This window comes from Solanum dulcamara, chromosome 4 (assembly GCF_947179165.1).
Source record: "Solanum dulcamara chromosome 4, daSolDulc1.2, whole genome shotgun sequence".
Taxonomy (NCBI): domain Eukaryota; kingdom Viridiplantae; phylum Streptophyta; class Magnoliopsida; order Solanales; family Solanaceae; genus Solanum; species Solanum dulcamara.
In genome coordinates, this window is record NC_077240.1 from 1,089,719 (window position 1) to 1,097,079 (window position 7,361).

A 7,361-nucleotide genomic window follows, 5' to 3' on the forward strand; every position below is an offset into this window, starting at 1 on the left:
TGGATGAATGAGAATCGGATGAGTGAGACTCCAACATTTTTCCCTTTCTTTGATTTCTTTGTTCTTCACTTAGGTTTTCTTTTTTTGGATGTATTCTTCTTCTTGGGTGTAATATTCGGAGGAGTTGGATTCTTCTTCTGAGGAGTTGGACTCTTAGAAGAACCGTTGAAATCGTGTTGAACACAGATGTTTTGAAATGGAGTGAAAACTGTTTTGAATGAAGTTGAAGAGAGAAGATGAAGTAAAAAGAGAAAGAGAGACAGATATGTAACAATTTCTCTCCATATTATTATCTTTTATTAATTATGTTCTAAATAAATATATTAAAAAGAAAATAATTTAAACAAATTTACATAAATACAGATATGTTAAGACCTATAAATAAAATATTATAAGTGGTAAATACTTAAAACTACATTTAAAACTTGTAATATTGACTCTTATATATATAATATGATGTGATTCTTCCTTATGTACCTTCTATAATCATAACACAATCACATAAAATGACGCCCGAAGGATAAAAAAGAATTAATTGTAAGGATAAAATGAAATAAAATTAATTAATTCTATTTTATTTTTATAAATTGACAAATAATTTAGGACAATTATATAAAAAAGATGGACAACTAATATGAGACTAAATTGTCTCTTACCTCCTCAAAGTGAATAATAAGTGTAGGAGACTTTTAGTGAATTTATGATTTCTTGCATCCTGATGCGATACTTATTTTGAATTTAATTAATTTGATTAAATGATATATATCATTATGTTTATTTATAACTTTCAAGATTTGAAGAATAAAGTCCCTAAAACTATTAGACTTTTAAACTTTGGTATAATATACCTTATCGAAATAACTTTTCATCATTATTTTAATATTTTCTATTACCATCAAATTTGACATTTTCAGTTCTATAACTCAGGCAATATCACATCAAACAACGCAATAAATATTTTTATATTGTTAATAGAGGATAAAGATGTTTTTGAGTATTATTTTAAAGTATGATATAAAGTATGATGCTACACTTTAAAACTTCAAATTATGATTTCTTGACTATTAGCTCAAATAATTTATCCCTAACATGCAATCATTGATTAAGCAAGTTTAGGGATAATAGGGTAAATGACTAAAGATAGTGGTACAACTGTGAATTTAAGTTGAAGCTGTGGGCATTAATAGGATCGCAACCAACTCCTGCCCCTTTTATAGGGCGGTTGTTGACGGCTGCGGCGGTGGGGCCCATAATAGGCCCAACCCAAAATGTTGGCCCAACACAATTCTCTTTTTCCTATGGGCTCTATAAGCCCATCCTAGTTATCCTCTCTTCTTGTCAAAATGTCAAAGCGTCACATTGTGGACAGTTAAAATATATATATTTTCAATTATAATTTATTTAAAATATTTTAAAATTTAAATTATTATGATTTGTAGTATTTTTTATATAAAAATTTTAAAATATATAAATTTTATTTCAAAATTATTAAAAATTCTATGTCCGAATTCACATTAAATATTAATTAATTTAATTATTGTACTTTAATGAAGCCTAATAAATTGAAACATAGGGAGTACTAATTAAGGTGAATTATTTTTTTGGTATTTTTTATTTTTTATTTGATTTTATTACTGCCTTCTTTACTTTCAAAATGTTTCCCCCTCTAACAATATCAAAGGGACGTTATATTTTATAATCTATCCGAATATGCAATTTACTTATTTTCCAAGCTCTAGTTTCCACAATTAAACTTATTATTTCTACGAAAACATTTGAAATAACTATTTGTTGTCCTAAGTTTCTATTTCTTACGTAGTTCACGAAGAAGAGTTGAATATCAAGTGAGTAGAAGCGTTCAAAAATAACTTAGACTTCAACATTTATGATATATCAATCTAATTTAATTAGATTTAACTTCTACACATTATCATTGATAATGTAAACAAAAATATTCACTATCATATCACCTATTACATGTAAGTAATTGTGAATAATAATTGAGATTATTCATTAAAAAAAGACATTAACTTGCTATAACTGATAACATATATATTTATATTTAGAAATTTTTAACATACTCGGTATATATAAATTAAATCTTTTTAACTTATGAGTTTGAAGCCTGTATTAGTGTAGTAGAACCTTATAAGTAAAAAAAATGAAGCATTTCTAAGTTCTTTTGCTTTATATATATACTTGGAGCATTTCTCACTGCCCAAGTATTTCTCACTGCTAAACAATATTTTTCTTTAAACGTGGCCCCACCATGGAAGTAGTAATTAATATTGTTGTTTACATCTGTGGAAGAAACAAATTAAGTGTAACAACTATTTATGCGGAGTGAGACATAAAGTTGTTGCATAATTGATTAGATTCTTTATTCAATTATCTTCTTTCACTACCCGGTCAAAAAATACTGTATTTTGTTTTTTGTTTCTATACATAAAGGAGCAGTTTCGTAGCTAGTAATTAAAGAGACAACTTATATATGTATTAATTTTTGCTTAAGTTGTATAAGTAACATATTTATGTATATCATTAATATGATGTTTGGTTTGCAATTTAGAAACATGCCTAACTAATATTTGTATATGAGAGAATATATGTATTATTTTATATAGAATAGAAAATAAAATAACTAATACCCGCATATAACTAATAATTATATATGCCGTCATATAATTAATACATGCGATTAATTAGAAGGTCACTCGAAAACAACCACTTTTTCTTTATAAATTTTTCCCACTTATGAATTATGATGTTAGTATTTTGTTGTATCTATGTAATGGTTCATAACTCGTAGTCTGGAAAGTAACTTAAACTCGATTATATTACTAATGCTGATTTTTTTTCTACTTAATTGATTATGTTGATTAAATAGGAATATAAGTCAATTTCGAAAAAACATAGAAAAAGAATCCTTCACCTATCTTACCTTCTTCCTTCTAGAAACAAATACTTAATTGATTATTGATGTTGATTTGGTTTGGTGAGTAAAGCACTTTTTTTACTTAAAAAAATAAAATAAACCAAAGAGTCCGCTTCCTTCTTTGTTCTTTTCTTTGTTTTAAATTTCTTGGTTAAGAATATTTGGCCACTTTGCTATTTGTCTTTGCATTTTATTATTTGAAACTCACCCTCCACATCACCATGTTAGTGATGCCAATATTTCTATTTAAGGTACTACAAAATAATATAAATAGATTTTCTTTTGACTAGTAATTATTTATTATTTCTCATTTTCTTGGTGATGGAGAACCACTACCTTCTACCATAATATACTTTTATTATTGGACTTCTATCTAAGTCACTACTCTTGTCTTAATTGATAATTGTAAACTCAAAAAACGAATAAAATTTTGACCACCAAATTGCATTATTAATTAGTCAATCAACCTTTAGAAAAACATTTATATGTATAAAAAATGGTTCTTAATATACCTATATTAAATAATTAGAAAATGGTGGGAGAAAAGTTAATTAGAGAGTAGTAATTAAGCAGACATTATGCGGGTGTACATAGACCGGGTTGGTTCGGATTTTTTACAAACCAAACCAAACCATTTGTGTCGGGTTATTAAATCTATAAACCAAATCAAACCAATAAAAGACGGGTTTTTCCATATCAATTTTTCTTGGGTTTTTCGGGTTTTTTTGGGTTTTTCGGGTTTCTCGGGTTTTTTTGGGTTTTTCGGATTTTTCATAGTATCTAATAAAAAGCATAGAGCAGTGCTTCTTAAAAAGAGTTCTAGTACAAAATATCAACATATAAGATGGACGCAGAACACTGTTTGAAGTTTTAACTTTATAAGATGGGCTTTTTTTGTATATTATTTAGATGGGCTTCTCAAGTCCAAATATAAATGTAAGAAAGAAAACAAAAATTATAAAAAAAAAATTAAAAAACATTTATAAATTACATTTTAATAAATATTTTTATGTATAACATAATTTAAAAGTAGTATATCTATAATCGGGTCGGTTTGGGTTCGGTTTGACTTTTTTTAGTTAAAACCAAACCAACCCTATAATGGTCGGGTTTTTTTTTCAAACACCAAACCAAGTCAAACCAAATCACTAGTCGGTTTTTTTTTCCGATTTGGTTCGGTTTGTCGGTTTGGTGCGGTTTATCGGTTTGCCCTATACAGTCTTAACCAGAATCACTCATGTAGCAAAATGATATATGGGAAACCAATTAATCATGATTAGTGGAGCCTAATGATGTAGGCCAACTTTAATTCATTCCTTAAAAAGATACCTAACTTGGACACATTGGTGTGACTAATTTCAAGAAATGTGTGGTTTAAACAAAAGAACAAATATTAGCCATGAGAAATAACGTATTTGGTCTTAAGACTTGTTTTAATGCTTGAATTTACAAAAACCAAACAAGTAGTTAATAGTCATGATTCCTTTTTTTAGCCTCTCATAAATTATCTTTCCTACTTGTATCTTCAATGCAATTTGGGTTAGGCCATGAGTGGTTGCATGCACCTATTATACGTAATTTCTATTCAATGAAATGAACTTTACTCCTTGTTACCCCCAAAAGAGAAAGAGCTTATGTTTGTGCACGATCAATCATAACTACGTACAACTCTACATCAATAACGTAACATATACAATACAGTTTCATAAGTAGGATTACGTTTGTAAAGATGGCGTACTCATACAATATTAATCTGTATAACTTAAATCATGTAAATAAAAAATAACAAAGTAATTGTTATGTTTTATTATAATTACGAGACTGATAAATTTATTTTACAAGAAGTTCTTTATTTACAACTATTATCTTTATCACCTAGTTATGCCTTTCTTATTTTCCAATTATATTACTTATAAGAAGAATAATGAATAAGATCGTACATTATGGACACGTTGTGTGTCAACGATATGATGATAATATAATACTCCAATATTATTAAACTTTAAAATAGGGTAATTAAATTGCATCTGGTGGGCATTAACAATAATTCTACAGGTGAGGTCTGAAGAGAGTAGAATGTACGAATACTTATTCTTACCTCATAAAAATAGAGAGGTTATTTCCGAAAAACTATCAGCTCAAGCAACACATAGCAAAGTCAGTAGAAAAAAAATATAGAATCAAAGAGAGACATAATAAATAATAAGGAAACCACTACATATGATTCATAGAAAAAGAATAGTGAAAATAACAAACTATTGTAATAATCAAAATATAAGAAACATGTAACAACATGAATAGGAGAACAAAAGAGAGAATAATAATGCTGCTACTACTACAAGCTAGTTGGTGGGCATATTACCAAATCCATTAAATTCTCAGAAAGTTTTTGGCTAATAAATGAGGAGGATAGATATTTTTTTGGGGAGATATTTGGGTGTCATGAAGAAGGGGTCAACTTCAATTATTCTCTCTATCAAATTTTATTTGGCATCGTTTAATTTAGCACAAAATTTAGCAACAAGAGTTATGATGAGATGTATAAGATCTTTTCATGTTTAACCAAGGGTTTCGAGTTTAAGATCTATAATGAAAAATTCCTCTTAAATGAGTCTTATATGATGCGAATCTAAATTAGTCAGGACCAATACTGTTAGGATCAAATGCTTACTATTATGCCAAAAAGCTATAACTTATAGCAAAGGCACAATTTTATTTCTTAACGAAGTCCACCACACAAGCGTTATATTCGATCATGACTCCGAGCCGGGCTACTCTAGCCCCTCGTGGGCCTTGCCATAGGTAGAATATTGGCATTACCCAACAATCCCCTCTCCCAACACCTACCTCATACAGCATGTTACTCTTGGGAATCGAACTAATGACCTTGACTCTGATACCACTTGTTAGAATCAAACACTTATCATTATGCCAAAAGTTATAGCTTATATCAAAGGCACAACTTTATTTCTTAACTAAGTCCACCATGCAAGTGTCATGTTCAATCGTGACTCCGACCCGGATCACCCTAATCCATTGTGGGTCTTGCCATAGGCAGAATGTTGGCATTACCCAACAAATACAATTACCAAGTCATGGCCTAACAGATGCTCTCATTACATGCAGGATCCTAAAATTGGCAAGTCCATATCAACATATGGAGTGATCTATATCCAACATAGAATCTTATCATGTCTATCAACTACATTTAATTGAACTAATATTAAGTCCATGTAGAAGATAATATTTTAGATAGGGGGGCTATAGTTGAAAGGCAGTACCCATTGCATAAATATGGCAGGTGAAGGAAGTTAGGAAGAGTTTGGTAAGATAAATAGAAATTAGAATAAGAGAAGAAAGGGCCACCTGATATAGATCTCATACCAATTAAAGCAAGATTGGCCCATCTGTGCAAACTGTTGGCCCATTTTTTTGTTACCAACTTTCTCACTTCTTCCTTGAATAATAGATAGGCCCACAATCTAACTCCCCATTATTAGCATCTTAAAATTTTGAGTTAGACGATTAGAAAAAACTTCAATAGTAAGTGTGGGAACGAAGTTATCGTTCTGCTTACACATTCATAACCCATGAAGTTTGTGTTTCTAGAATTCAGAATTCATAATCTCAAGATCTTAGCTCTGGTTTTGATCAGAAATAAAAATTAAGATTATTTTTATGTTGATCTTATTTGGATAACGTATCGTGTAGAAATCCCATTAAAATGGACAGCGCGGTGCACTAAAGCTCCTGCCTTACCTTGTAGTCAGGGGAAGGGCCCGACCACAAGGATCTATTAATATTAATATTTTTTTTTTGATATTTATTCGCTCATTGTTCTTGGACCCTCCACGAAAAATAAAGTAAACAAAATAACTCCATTTCTCTGATCAATTATTGATTCTACTTGGTTTTGCTTTAAAATTTAGCATAATTATCTCGTACTACATAATTATAGTACGTATAGTATAATATATAAACAAGAGGGGTGGTGGGTGGGGGGTTTCTGATGCTAAACGCCCTCCTCCTTCAATTTCAGAATTACCAGCGGAGCAAAAATGCTAAAAGTTTCTAAAAGAGATAAAATAAAATAAAATTGTATGACGTATATAATGTCTGATTTCATAGTTGAAATCTAAGCAGACATACGTGTGGAAATGGAAACGCAATTAATTAATGTGATGCTAGTGATGTATTGCAACTTGTAACATCGATTCAGAGTTTAGCTCTTTTTTTTTTTTTTTTTTTTTTATAAAAAAAGTCAATTCTTTTTAAGATTAAAACAAAAGTGATACTTATATCTTGACTTATTTGTTTTATCACTAGTCACTTTGTTTCAATTTGTTTATTTTATTTTGACTTGACATCGAATCTAAAAAAATAAAGAAGACTTTCGAATCTTGTGATCTTAGATTAAATATATGTC